We start from the raw sequence: 16,464 nt of genomic DNA, 5'->3' as shown, positions 1-16,464 counted from the left end.
TTATATAGTTTCAGCGGGAGTTTTGAATAATTATACTTTTTCTTAGCGTTATTAAACGGTAAAAAACCCGCCTTATCATAATGGTGTCTTTACTTTTTATTTTCCAACAGGAAGTCAATGGCTCGGCGGTAAACTATCTGCATAGTAACGATGCGACCCGAGATCAATTCCTGAACACGATCAAATAAATTAAAATACTCCGATATTTAATTAAATATAATATAAATATAATTTATAAATATTTAATTAAATATAAGATTAATATAATTTATTAATATTTAATTAAATATAAGATTAATATAATTTATAAATATTTAATTAAATATTAGATTCATATAATTTATAAATATTTCATTAAACATAATATTAATATAATTTATAAATATTTAAAATGATGTAGAATAAATTATAGTACCTAACGTTATAGCTTTATAAATGACATTCGCCAAAGCTGTTTTTTAGAAAAACACCGTAACTTAACAAGCGTTGGTGGCTGAGTGTTTAGAGTAAATCTCTGGCACGAGGCAGACCCGGGTTCGATTCCCGGTCGGCGCCAATAAATCGCACATTGATACTAAAACGAATACCGTGTACAATTGGTGGAAACCCTGCCATTGGACATTGAGAGGTTGCACAACACTCAGCACTCGGTCCGTCCCAAAGTCATTAAGAAGAAGTTGGAGATAAAACGCCCGTACAAAGACAACATCCACAACCATCATAACACAAACACCACAAACTCAACACCCACAACCGTCATAACCCGAACTCAACATTCACAACCTACGCATAAACATTACAATAACTAAATACCCTATCAAACTGCATCCACACTGTCGCGACGGTGAGCGTAAAACCATCATAACCAAACCCAACCGCATTGTAATCCGTTAACGCTCACCGTCAAACGGTGGTTTCGCCACCCGTTAGAGTTCGCTCCCAAATTCCTAGCAACTGCGAACGCAAAGAGCCCTAGCAACTGCGAACGAGGTGATTTCAACACAAAGCGTACGCGTTCGCAGGACACACACCCACTGACACGGTGATTGTAAAACCCCTCCAGGGTACTGAACTACGATTAAAAAGAAGATTTTTGTGGTCTATCAGAGAGAATAACTTGAAATTTAACGAACATAGCGCGATGAGAAGGTTAATGAATATTTCTACCCCCGAAAACTTCATGACCAGTGTACTTTTCTTGTATTCGCCTGTGTAATCCTTCCTTGTGTGAACCTGTCTTTGCGTGTTTCAACCAGAATGAATTACTTCTGGGAAATAAGTTTGGTGAAGGAATTTAAATTTTTCAAACACTGTCTGTGAAGTGAATATGCCCAACTCTGCTACTGGGAAATGGTAGAAATTTTTAAGAATTTCATTTATGCCGAAAGAAGTGCAAATTGTAATTTGAATAATTATTATCTCAAACTAATGATTCCGTACTTCTTAGCTACTGGTCATTTAAATTACGCAAAATCTTAAATTTTGTATTTACATGAAATAAAGAAATTGCAAACCGAGATGAGTACACCGGATTACGCAAAGTTTTCCGAAAAAGGATTCTTTACGGCCCGTCGAACTGAAAACTTTTGGAGTGGAATATGGACTGATATGGTTATGTGAGAGAGAAAAGGAAGTAGGCGAAAGCTTAGTAGAGAAGATCGCCAGTACGAACTACGGAGATATGAAGTTGAAACGAAACGATAAAGTCACGACTCTTGCGAAAACTACTAAACAAACTATCAAAATTAAAGATAGTGACGTCCCAAAAAAAACCCAGTACAACTTTTCAATGGAATTTTATGCATAAATAAGTCTCCAAAAGAATTGAAAGAATGCTTTGAATACGGGCTGGCATGGTACCCACCATCGCTGTTTCAAGATGGATGGTTTCACAGTCCATAAAATCAAACCTCCTTAAAAAAATCGATAAAATTGAACCTCATGGAAATAAAATATCTGAAAATTTAGCGTTGACGGTGGACATCTGTTTTACCTCGACCTTCAACATTTTATCATATTTTTTTTAATCAATATGCAAAATTTCTCAAACACTAATATAGAAAAAACGTTACTGTAGTATTTGACGGATACGAAACAGAGAAACTCAGCAAAAAAAGTGAAGAGCAAAGTCATCGGGCAAGGTCAACTCCCAACGTAATAGTTCGGCATAGTTTATCGCAAAAATAGACTATTGCAAAATTTAGCAACTTTTTTAGCATACAGTTCGTCGAGCTGAACATAATATTACATTTAAAAATAGTTCCGGGTCAAAACATTATTTCCCTGGGCTACAATTCTTACTTTATACAGGAGTATTTGCATTTCGCTATATATTCTGCCAAATAATTTGGTAAATCATTTTCAGTTATTGCAATGTGTAATACCAATCTTTTGCCAAAAAATCTATCAAATGTTACGATAGATTTTGCTGGTTCTCTTCTTGTTAATTTGTTGAGGAAGCTGATGAGTTTTATGGGAAGAAAATGCATGTTTATAATATACACAATCTTGTTAATATGTCTGATTTTGTCAAAATATACGGGAGCTTGGATACTTTTTCAGCTTTTTCATTTGAATCTTTTCTATGGCAGTTAAAAACGTTATTTAGGACGCACTTCAAACCTCTTCAGCAGGTTGTAAATAGACGAAATTAACAAAAATCCTACAAACACAAATATTAGACCCAAAACATATTATGAGACTAGAAAACCAACTAGATCACAGTTAAGGTCCTCTGGTAGGTGGTGTCAATGGATAACAGTTCCAAAGGTTATTGTACAAAGGGTTGGGTCCAATTGCGCAGTTTTCATTTGCGCACTTCCCATCTGCGCGGTTTCCGTTTTCGCACTTTTCTCACATTACCATTTGTGCGGTTTTTCCAGTTTGCGCAGTTTCTCATTTGCGCGGATTTCCCATTTGCGAGGATTTTCATGACTTAAATATTCATTTTTAAGCCTCTTTTTCCTTGACAAAAGGGTTATTTCTGGCAGATAATTTTAAACATTACCTTGTTTACCATCCAGCTGCACTGCTGGTCTATGTTCACTGTCCGGTCGTGCTGTAAATATCAGAAATTTTCCTGTTTTGCTTAATTGAAATATCATTGAGAAGCCACGGAATTGAAAAACCTGCGCAAATGGAAACCGTGCCATTAAGAAACCGCACAAATGGAAAATATCTGCGCAAGTGGAAAACCTGCATAAATGAAAACTATCTGCGCAAGTTGAAAACTGCGCAATTGAAAAACGCGTTAATGGAAAACTGCGGAAATGAGATACTGCGCATATGAAACTGCGCAAATGGAAAACCGCGAAATTGCATATGCGTTTCCGTCTACGAATTTTGGAATAAAACAAAATTATCAATTATTGTAAAAGCAATGTTCAAATTAGTGGAATTCTCAGAAGTAAATTAAAGTGGCGAATGTGAGTGTGGAGTGATTAATGAGCAATGGCTTGATGCTTCTGAAAAAAAGTGTTTTTGACCACCTTACAAATGACAATTCAAACGACAGAATTGTTAGAGCTATAACGAATTCGGAGATTGCTAAAGAGAAGTGGAAATTGTATGATATAAAAAGAATTGTTTCTAGAGAAAAAAGTTGAATAGTTAGTGATACCTACAAGGAAACTAAAGAAAAATCCAAAATATTTGAAGTCTGTTCAGATGTAGCAGACAGGACTGAAGCTGAAGATGAGAGTAGCGATCTACGTAAACGAAAGGGAAAGAATATGACACGTCAAAAGTACGATTTATTTAATCAAGGTAGCGTTTGAAGTAGATGATGATTGTATAATTTTTATATTGTATGGTAATTGTTTTTGAATTAACATATATATTTTTTTTAAACGTGGTGGACCGTATTAAAGGAAGAGACGCTCAGCGCAGAAAAATGATGTTCATTTGCCAGCTCGTGTAATAAAACTTTTCAAATTACACGCATTATATATTATGTAGATTTAAGCTATGAAAATCAGTTTAATGGAATAGTGATATTAGTTTAACTAAAGATTAATTATATTTGCAGCTATTATTTCTTTAAATTGGACTATGAGTGGAACAGATGAAAACCTATCTAGAAGTCAAATACTTTATCCATGTCAAGGCAACTATAGCACTCCTAGCCATTCAAGATATGACGACGAAACAAAAGAATTTAATCTAAATTTAAATTAGAGACCATCGAATTCTAACCGAAGCAATTCAAATACCTTAAGTTCAAAAATTATCAACAAACCAAATCTACCGGCCAGAACTGAAATCAGTTCTCCAGCTGTACAATCATACTCTCATCCAAGTAAATTTTAATTAATTTGCCAATTTCAGTAGTCTTTGCACTATGTATCCATAAATTAATAACAAGCTTCAGTGCCACTCAGGGCCGGATTAAGCCGAAGGTCGCCCGGGGGAAATATCCACTAAAGCGCCCTTTCGATTTACACCCCATGCCCCTCGAGGCTTTGAAACGTTTTGACAATTTCCTTAATTTGTATCCTCCGCTTGAAGCTTAATTCTGCACCCCTATTTCAATGGCGCACCGGGGGTAATTGCCCCCCCCTCCTTAATCCGACCCGGGTGCCACTAGTGCAAACAACCTTCGATTCGTGTTTTTATTTCATCTAAGTGGGCCATGATAGTTCTTCGGAGATGTGCAAATTGTTTCTATTTTTAATTTGCCTAACAAATTAGTTTGACTAGGACTATTGCAACTGGTTTATTCTGAAGAGGGGCCCCCTTACCGGGCGGTGTGTTTGTATGGAATAAAAATCTAAATAGTTATTTATAGGGCAACAAATAACAAACACTTCCGATTTTAAAGCACACATTAATTTGAAACGCGTCTAAAGGACCTCAAGGAAAGTTTTTTTACGTAATTTGGGGCCAACTCAAGCCGTGGGTCCTCACCGACCAGCCGACCTGGTCAGTCCAGGCCAGGATACATCATCCATTTGCATTTTAATCAGCTTAGAGCCAAATTAAATATTTTTTTTCTTTTGAAGGTTTTTAAATATTTGGAATATTTGAAACAGCAAGTAGAAATAAACACATCCACACTAAAGTCGTTGAAGATGAGGAATCGTCTACGAAAATTGTGGTGGATCATTTGAAACTGCCAATAAATACAATTGATTCTTTGCAAGCTTATCATTTGGGTGAAGTGGGAATTGGGAAAATTGGGTTTAAGTCAAATGGGAACATACCAAATTACTCAATTAAAACGATATTGCATAAAATTTAATGTTCTATTTTTTAGGTTAAGTCGTGAACGATTTTTATACGTTCGAAAATAAGTTTAAAATATAGCTTTTATCGACGTTAAATAATCAACTTTTTGTTACTTTGGTATACATACTTTATATATACATACCATCTATATATGCCATATATTTCATGTATATATACCATATATTTCATGTATATATACCATATATTTCATGTATATATACCATATATTTCATGTATATACCGGGTGTTACGGATAAGAGTACCGAAACTTTCTATATGCATTCTATGGGTTTCTATGAGAAAAAATGCGAAATAAACATGGGTCCTAAAGTTCTTCGTTTCAGAGATATGGGCTCCCAAAATATTACCCCAAAATACCGGACACAGCCTTAAATCTGGCAAACAATATTCTTCCTTGAACCAAATTGTTTTCATTAAACTATCAATTGTTTTTTATCCGAGAGGTGATTAACTTTAATAACAAGTGGCAAAAGTTTATTAATGTCCTTTTAGAAGTAAAATGAGTTTGAAGACAAAGCATTTTAATTAAGTGATACGATTTTAATTATAAAATTTAAAGATACAAATGTCAGAAAAATTCTAAAGGAATGGTTTTAAAATTGTCTATAACATTTTGTAGCTAATATGGCACGTTGGTCTAGGAACGCTTATTGCACGGACGGGTTCAAGTAAAACGGGTTAGAAGCTCAAAGATTCAACCAGCAGTAGATTCCTAAAAGACTGGTGTCAGATCGACACAAAGTTTAAACATTGTTTTTTTTGGGATTGGCATGTAACCTGGAGAGAGATACAAATAATATTTCAACTGGTTTTACCAAATAAACGAACGAATGAATCTTGGAACTTCTAACTCAATAAGCGTTCTTGGACGTGCCATATTAACCACAGAACGAATAAGACAAACTTAAAAGCATTCTTTTAGATATGTTATGACATTGGTTTCTTTAATTTTGATAATTAAAATCGTTCGTAACGACAAAATGTTTTTATTTTATTTTATTTGGAACCGTGTCAATAAAATTAAAATGGCTTTGTCTTCAAACTTATTTTACTTCTAAAAGGACATTAATGCACTTTTGCCCCTGGTTATTAAAGATTCTCGCATCACGGATAAAAAACAATTGATAGTTTAATGAAAACAATTTGGTTCAAGGAAGAATATTGTTTGCCAGATTTAAGGCTGTCTCTGGTTTTTGGGGTAGTTTTTTGGGATCCCATATCTCTGAAACGAAGCATATGAGGACCCATGTTTATTTGACATTGTTTACTCATAGAGACCCATAGAATGCATATAGAAAGTTTCGGTACTCTTATCCGTAGCACCCTGTATACCATATATTACATGTATATAAATCATATATTACATGTATATAAACATATATATACCATATATATATATATATATACCATATATATATATATATATATATACAGGGTCTTTTTTTTTGCTCGGAAAAGTGTTTTTTTTTCAAAAACTATTTATAGTACCGATTGCAAATTTGGAAGGTCAATTCTCTATACCGGGGGACATCAGTTTGAGAAATTTGAGCGTTTTCGGTAATGTTTTTCACCAATTTTGAAAAATTATTTTTCGACCACTAGGTGCGAGATAAAAAATTTCTATTATAAAGTTGTAGGCCGTCATCGAAAACCCTTAAAAATTGTTCACTCGACGAAAAACAACTTATTTATCAGTGAAAATTCGAGCTTGAAAAATTTACAAGTTGGTGAAGCCAAATTACGATTGTTTGAAACGATAATTGAAAAGGGAACAAGTCTAATACAAACGTAGTAGAGTTTTCACACTTGAAAAAATGTACACGTTTGGTTTTTAAATGCAGATATTTTATTCACATAAATTTTTACAAAACATTTTCAATAATATCACCATTGGCTGCAACACAGGTTTGTGCGCGGACAATTAAGTTCTCAAACGCTTTCTCTACCATTTCTGGTGTGACGTCTCGGCAAGCACTGATTATTCGTCTAATGAGTTCCTCCCTAGTTTCAATGGGCGTGGCGTATACCTTTGCTTTAACGAATCCCCAGAGAAAATAATCCAGCGGTGTTAGGTCAGGTGACCTTGCTGGCCAATGCACTGGACCATTTCTCCCTATCCACCTTTCAGGAAACTCGTTGTTGAGGTGCTCAGTTACTTGCCGGGAAATATGCGGAGGGGCGCCATCTTGCTGAAACCACAACTGACGTCTTTCAGCCAATGGAAGGTCGTCGATTGCGTCACTCAGTTCGTTCTGTAGAAAATGTAAATACCTTTGGCCGTTGAGGTTCGTCGGCAGAAAAAAGGGACCAATCAAACGGTTTCCAACAAGTCCAACCCAAACATTGACCCGTTCAAATTGAACCTGGTGATGATATTCAAAACCCCAATGTGGGTTGATGTCAGACCAAAGATGGCTGTTTTGATGATTAAAGGGCCCATCTCTAGAAAATGACGCTTCGTCGGAGAACAAAACATGGCGCAAAAATTGTCTATCTTCTTGGACAGCATTTAGTAACCAGTTGCTAAATTCATAACGTCTTTGATGGTCTCCGTCAATTAGTCCTTGGTGGAGCGTAGCTCTGTATGGGTGATAGCGATTCTTACGAAGAATTTTCCACACACGATTTGCAGAACAACCCAAATCAGCAGCGCTGTTAGCGCAACTGTGACGAGGATATGCCACAAAGTACGCGAGTACATTGTTCTCGAAGTCTAAATCCGGTTGACCCAATCCGCGAAACCTAGGTTGCAAGTGACCAAATTGATTGAAATCGTGAATTGTTCGTCTTACTGTATTTACAGATGGTGCTCCATTTGGATGTCTTTCTGCGAAGATTTCAGTCACTCTTCTAAGGTTTTGCGCTGCTTCTCCATAGTAAATGGCAACTATCTCGGTACGCTCAGCTACTGAATAACGAGGCAGTGTTCGAAATATTATCAAACACTGATAATAATCTCCCAAAGTTTTCCTTTAAATACCCAATGCATGTTTAGGATTGACCTATAGCCTCGTGTTTTTTAAATCCGGTCGTTTTTTTAACCAAAGTTTCAACTGGATTAGGTAATTCGGTTTCAATTATCGTTTCAAACAATCGTAATTTGGCTTCACCAACTTGTAAATTTTTCAAGCTCGAATTTTCACTGATAAATAAATTGTTTTTCGTCGAGTGAACAATTTTTAAGGGTTTTCGATGACGGCCTACAACTTTATAATAGAAATTTTTTATCTCGCACCTAGTGGTCGAAAAATAATTTTTCAAAATTGGTGAAAAACATTACCGAAAACGCTCAAATTTCTCAAACTGATGTCCCCCGGTATAGAGAATTGACCTTCCAAATTTGAAATCGGTACTATAAATAGTTTTTGAAAAAAAACACTTTTCCGAGCAAAAAAAGACCCTGTATATACATAAAGCATATACATATCATACATAAAGCATATACATATCAAACATAAAGCATATACATGTCATACATAAAGCATATACATATCATACATAAAGCATATACATGTCATACATAAAGCATAACCATGTCATACATAAAGCATATACATGTCATACATAAAGCATATACATGTCATACATAAAGCATATACATATCATACATAACGCATATACATATCATGTTTATAAACTATATATACATAACATGCATATATACATATCATGTTTATAAACTTTATATACATAACATGCATAGATATATATATATATCATGTTTATAAACTATATATACCATATATATATATATACCATATATATATATATATATATATACCATATATATATATATACCATATATATATATTACATATATATATATACCATATATATATACCATATATATATACCATATATATACCATATATATACCATATATATACCATATATATACCATATATATATATATATATATATATACATAAAGCATATACATATCATACATAAAGCATATACATATTATACATAAAGCATATACATATCATACATAAAGCATATACATATCAAACATAAAGCATATACATGTCATACATAAAGCATATACATATCATACATAAAGCATATACATATCATACATAAAGCATAACCATGTCATACATAAAGCATATACATGTCATACATAAAGCATATACATGTCATACATTAAGCATATACATATCATACATAAAGCATATACATATCATACATAACGCATATACATATCATACATAACGCATATACATATCATGTTTATAAACTATATATACATAACATGCATATATACATATCATGTTTATAAACTTTATATACATAACATGCATATATATATATATCATGTTTATAAACTATATATACATAACATGCATAACTAGTGACACATTTACATATTATGTATGTAATGCGCGAAAATTATCGATAAATACAAAGAACATTTAAATCATAACCGATTGAGACACGCAAGCTAATCAATTAATGCATGCAAAATAACCGCTTATTGTACGCTAAATACAATTTTAATGCACGGAAATTAACGGCTTAATACACGAAAAGTAACCGCTTAATGCACAAGTATTAAGCGCTTAGTACACGAGCAATTACTGCTTATAACACGAACAATAAGTACTTAATAACGCCATCAATAAAAGTTAAATTTAAAATATAAGCTCTTAGTAAAAAAACAAGAACAATTATATACATGAACAATAAGTAATTTCTACGCCATTAATAAATCCTTAATTTAAGAAATATAAGCTCTTAGTCTAAGGGCAAAAACAATTTTATACACGAACAATAATTGCTTAATACTAGTAATATAACAGCTTAACATTCAAACAAAAACAACTTAATACAGGAACAATATCGATTTTGTAAACGAACAATTATCGGTTAATACAGTATACTTTAAATATATTAACACTGTTGTTGTTTTTTAAATCAGTGCGACTACTATCTTTATTTATAACATTATCGAAAAAGATTTCCTAATAAGATATTTTTTCTGTTTTTGAACATTCTGTCCTTCAATGTGAACGGAGACAAAATCCGGTTTACCGGAGCACATTCTACTGATTTCTTCATCGTTAAAATACGTGAGAACTTCGTGTACCGTTTCCAACGGAAGTTATTTCCTTTTCTCAATAGTTGAAGAATTCTGTGCTTCTCTTTCAGTTTTTTACGATTTATTAGCTAGATATTGTGACACATTGAACTCCTCGCACATTTTTTTAAATACTCCACGAATAGGGTACCAGAGGTAGGAACTTGCATTTATCTTGTCTAGACGAGCCATGTAATTTCATTTTGGGATTTCAAATAAAAATTTCTAAATCGGTTTCCTATGGCAGATTAGATGCACGTTTAAGTTTTGGTAAATTAAAAAATTTAGTGGACTTTGTTTCCAATACTTCCACAATGTCAATGACCTGGCGTTCCGCCTAATTGGATTTTCCGCGTTTGTAAAGAAAATGGAGTTTCATTGGGCTTGTCCCAAGATCTGATAGTTTTTTTTTAAATCCCCCGTTTTTGTGGACAAAATGGCTAATCCGACACTAGACTTGGATAAATTACTTTCTCGATTTCCAACTAACTGCGAAGAAGAACTGTCCTGGCTCCCTATCAAAGGTGTTGAAACACTACTTTGGCTGAGTTATGACTGACTCAGGGGCGGCTCAAGGGCCGGGCAACCCGGGCAACTGTCCGGGGCACCGGTTTGAGAGTGGCGCCGAAATTGAGTTGTGCGCCTTTTTGGTTTATCAAGAATTGGATTTGTTTATAAAACTTTTAATGAAAACATAACATAATTTAAAACATCTTTAGCTAATTAGAAATACAAACAGTTTTCCCAACCAAAATGTCCAACGTCGTCGATGAACGTTTTTTTGCGACTATTTATTTTACAATAGCAAATAAACAATAAAGTTACTGTGCATAGTTCTGACGGATAAAGCATTTTCCTGGTATTTTCATTATAAACCAGGGTATATGATATGAAGAAGAAAAAGTGGTTGGGTGATACTACAAGAATAGAAGGGTGTCAGAATTTTCAGCCCTGGGTATATAGCATCAGGGGCCATACCACCGGAGGCCTATCATCATAGTGGCCTACGCCAGCGTCCCCCTAGCCCGGACAGGTGTCAAATCCAGCATGGGTAGTAGCGAGGGGCTAGCCAGTAAGAATTTGCCTGTACACCAATTACGTAATCATTAATGAGTCAGAACGATTACCCAAATCATTAAAATTGTTACAGATGAGTAATTGAGTACGGGATAATTCCAATGAATACGCGTGATTACAGATGATTTCGCGCTATTACAAATGATTACACGTGATTACATAAGGATTTCGGGTGATAACAGATGAGTACGAAGATTACAAATGATAACGGGATTACAAATGAGTACAAAATATTACAGAATATTACGTAATCATTACAGTTAGGGTGTATACCGATTACGGGAAGTGGTTAGCCCCTCGGGTAGTAGTACCCTACTACTGATGGTCGCAACTTTGACGCAAACCACTCAACCCAGCAGAAGGTGCAGCAATGGGTGGACCAATTCTCACTTCGCACACAGCAGTGGGATTAAGAGTCGATGCTATAGCAACTCCAGCCGACACCCTACCTACGTAGGTAAAGAGTCCTACCCTTTGGAGAGAGCTCCTACAGCGGTCCACATAACCCGGCACAGCTGGCAGCGGAGATCCCGGTGTGACTCCAAAAGGCCAGGAAACAGGACCACAGTGCCCTCATACGAAGGCCCGCCACCCCACAGCAGACTACCCAATCCGCCGAGGTGGCCAGTTTGCACGGACCCTCTCCGTTAGCCTGAGCCGAAGCACAGTTTCCAGCCCATACCTGACCGAAGTCGGAGGTGGAGATAGGACCATTTGATCAGAGCTAACATTTCCCAGTGCGCCACCGCCCTTATGGGTTACAAGAGCTGGACCCTGACTCCCCGGTAATAGAAGGAAGCCCAAAATAATACAGTACTTCAATGTACTTGTTTGCTGTTTCGTTACGTTTATCCAGCTTTATGATAAATAAACTAGCAGGCCATCTCCAAGAATTATATTTGTTTTTTAGGCTATTATGAACCTGCATTTAACATTCTAAAATGCATTTAAATCGTTTTCGATGGCTAGTTCCAAAGCAGTCTAGCGGTACGATTTAAGTGGGAAGACTACAGTGGCCATTGTCTACTTCCGGGCTATTTCAAGCTGAACTCTTTTAATTTGGTAATCTAACTTGTAAAATTAATATTTAAGTGTAGAACAGCCTCTTGTATAGTGCTTTAAATTATTTTGACAATTTTAAATAAAAAGTAATTAAGGTATTACGTTTTAATTCGGACCCCGGAACTAAACAAGATAGGCAAGCGCCAAAACTACCCTTTAGTTAGGACCTTATATCTCGTTAACTATTAATATTATAATTATCAAAATTATTTTAAGAACTAGAGGAAGGTTCAGCTTAATAATAAAAATATAATTCAGCTTGAACGAAAAAGAGGCTTTTACTGAATTCTTCCCCCTTAATCTGTCGTGTGTCCGTGGTTACAGTTAGTCACTTTTATTTTACACACACGCGCAGAAAGCCTTTTATTAGTTTCAGTTAGATATTAATTAGAGTCACGTTGAATTTAATTAAGATTATAAAAAGGAAATTAAGAAAAGCCGTTGAAGCAGAAATGAAAGCGACAGCTTTAAAAAAGTAAAATGTAAAATGACCATGTACCATAAAGAAGGTATTAAATATGTTTACACCAAGTATTTAGAAAGTGATTAAAGGGATTATTTATTGGTATGGAAACGGTAAATTTATAACATGGACATGGTTATGTTTTTACGGAGGGGGGGGGTAGTTTAATTTAGTCTCAAAATAAGAGGGGCCCCAAAAATCCCCCTTGCCCGTGTGTATAAAATTTCTTGCGCCGGCCCTGGACTGACTCCTGAATAAAAAGTCAATAGCAGACTAACGGTTGGCGCTAAAGAGACTTAGGGCCCGTTCCAGAGACGTTTTCAAAAGTCTCGTTAAATCGCGATTTAACGAGACTGATTTAACGAGACTGATTTAACGAGACTGATTTAACGAGACCCAAACCAGAGTTTTAACAACGCGTTCCAGAGACATTTCAACGAGACATCGTAAAATCCCGCTCTCGTTATTTCGCCTTTTTTTTAATAAGCTCCGCCCCCGTCACGAGCCAATAAAAACGCCGGAAAATATAAGCGGAAAGCGGGTCACTTCAATCGCTCAGTTAAGCCTTAGCGTTGTCTGTGATTTCTTTCTTGTAAACAGTGGGAATTTTCTACTTTCGAGTTTCGACTACGTAATCTCGGCTATTTATCGGTTATTTTATGATATTTATTAAATTTTATTTATAAATTTACAATTTTTGGTGGTTATTGACATTTGTTTTTATATAATATTTGCATTTATTATTTATAAACGCGAAATTTATTTAAAAATGGGGTTAGCAAAGAAGCAGAGCTAAGGGTGAAGTTTAACTCGGGTTGAATGAAAGGCAAAAGCCAGCAATTGTTGCTGGGCTTGCAGCTAGAATGGGTTTGCTCAATGGAGTTATGGGAGTAGTGAAAGCCTACAAAAACATAGTAAGAACGTGGAAAGAGATGGCAAAAGTAGTGTCAGCAATTGGTAAGGGGACAAAAAGAACTTTCCTACAAATTAGAACAAAATGGTCTGACTTTAAAAACATCGTAAAGACACTGGCCCAAGATATCATAATGATCAGAAAATCAACTGGAGATTAGCTGACACCACTTGAGAATAGAGTGGTGAAACTAATTGGCGAAACTTTGAAGAAACAAGTACATTAAACTCTACTTTATTTACTTTAAATATAAAATTTGAATTTTTAAATAAACATTACAATTTGAAATAATATAAATGAAGCCCCGTACCTTCTACAAGCGCTAGCAGTTTCACATACCACCAGCGAGAACGAGTGGTTTTTTTATTGGTACGCCAAGTACGGGGCGTTTTCACATTACTCCTATGAGTACTCCACCGAGCGAGGTCGGTAATGCTCCCCTAATTTGGCTGCAAAGAGATGTGGTAAAATATTTCTATTAAGTAGAGGATATCATCATTTAATTGAAAATTAATTAGGATTTCCATATTGATGACAAAACCACGGCAACAAAGATTGAAATGCAAGATATTGTCAATAAAATGGGTATATTTAGAAACGCTCAGTTTAGATGTATTACTTACTAGCAGATATAGCTCAGTTACATTTTTTAAATAGACGCAAGGGCTGAAAACCCACTTCCAAATCCGCCTAGGCCAACGGTAAAGGAAAAATCCAAAAGTGTTTTATGTATTGTTAACGTTGCTCTTTTCCTACATTCTCTGAAAAATAGATTAATTAAGATATAAGTAATAATTTGGTATACCAGTTAAAGGTGACAAAAGAAGCTATAAAAACATCAAACCTGTGCCTTCCGAACCTATTGCTGCTAGCAGTGCTGAAACATTAGACCACGTTGCTCTGTCTGTAGTAAATAATCAAAAACGATTGAATGGGTTTAAGGAAATTATTCTAAACGAAATGCAAAATTTTCTCTCTCCTTTTCCAGTCATTTGTACAATACTAATAAAATTCTGGTTACCATACTCAACTCTTTTGTTCGAGCTGAAAAGGAAATTGAAAATTTTATTTCAGTGACTTCGCCTTATGAACAAATAATTCATAATCTTGAATTTTAAAATTTTGTTCCTAGGTTCTACACTGCAAATCTTTATGATGCCTATAGCACGTTTAAAAAACACCTAAAGAGCGTAACAAAATTAGAGCATCTGACACATGTTAAACACTTGCATATATGGACTTTTAGTGTTCATCAGATGCAATTATGTGCACGGTAGATGTACTCCAGATGTGCTCTTAAGGCATTTTAGGTGCTCTGCCGGTGTCATATTGTAACCTCTATAGAACGAGACCGTAACAAAATTAGAGCACCTGACACCTGTTGAACACATGAACATATGCACTTTTAGTGTTTAGAAGATACAATTATGTGTAACATATATGTACTCCAGATGCAATTTACGTGCTTCTGCAGATGTTCTATTGTAACATCTATGGAACGAGATCGTAACAAAATTAGAGCATATGTTACGCCTAAATAACATCTGGCATCGACCGAAAAAATTGAAGACACATCAAATGAACATATAGAAAACACTTGCTCAAATTTATCTATAGTCGTCCAGATATTTAACGACAATGGGCTCACAGATAGTAGTAAACAAAAATACACAGAGAAAAAAGTTCTGTTAAAATTACAGAAAATTTCTGGAAGCACTTCGTGCCAGAATATATCTGTTAATTTTACCATTTTTTTTTTTTGGATAACAGTAAAAGGGTGTTATTTTTTATAGTAAAAACTAAAAGTACTTTTCACAGAACATGTCTAGTAAATTTTACAAACGTTTTGTAACTTTTATAACAACTTGATTTATTGTACAGATTTGATTCTGTAAAATTACAGGAAAAACTAAGTAAATTTTACAAAACCTTAGTTCATTTAACAGATTTGCTTTTGTAAAAATTACAGAAAAATTATGTAATTATTACCACACCTTTGTCTATCTAAAAAATTAACTTTGTTTGTCCAAAAGCTTTACAACTTTTCTGTAAATTTTACAGAAGCAAAGGTTGCCGAAATGCAAACATAGAAGTTGTAAATGTTACACAACTTTTTATTGTAAACATTGAATCTGTGTTAATTACAGTAAACAAGTTGTTAATTGTACAGTGTATAAATATTTAAAAGTAAATTATTGAATGAACTAATTTATTTCAAAGACGTGGTACAGCTATATAGAATAAAAACAGCTTAAGTTAACAAAATTTACTAAAAATAGATTAACAATTTTTACAGTGGCTAAATTACAATGCTAACATTGGTTAACATCAATCACATTTACTTTTTTAATTTCAACATAATGTAATTTTCTGGCTATTTAAAATTAAGTAGTTCATATATAAATTCTAATAGTCTAACATTTTTCAATCTCGATTTTAATAACTACTGCCAAAATGTTTTATAATTGAAACTCTTCAATGTCTTCTTTGAGTGTTCTTCAAAAAATAGAGAAAAGATTTAAATAACTGCTAAAATTTCAAAATAAAGAAAATCCAATTTTTTTTAAAAATGGTGCCTTACACAATAGGTGATAACAGACTAATAAAGAACTATATTTAAAG

This window comes from Leiobunum rupestre, chromosome 9, assembly GCF_980474605.1.
Source record: "Leiobunum rupestre chromosome 9, qqLeiRupe1.1.hap1, whole genome shotgun sequence".
Taxonomy (NCBI): Eukaryota; Metazoa; Arthropoda; class Arachnida; order Opiliones; family Sclerosomatidae; genus Leiobunum; species Leiobunum rupestre.
This window is presented reverse-complemented; position numbering follows the sequence as displayed.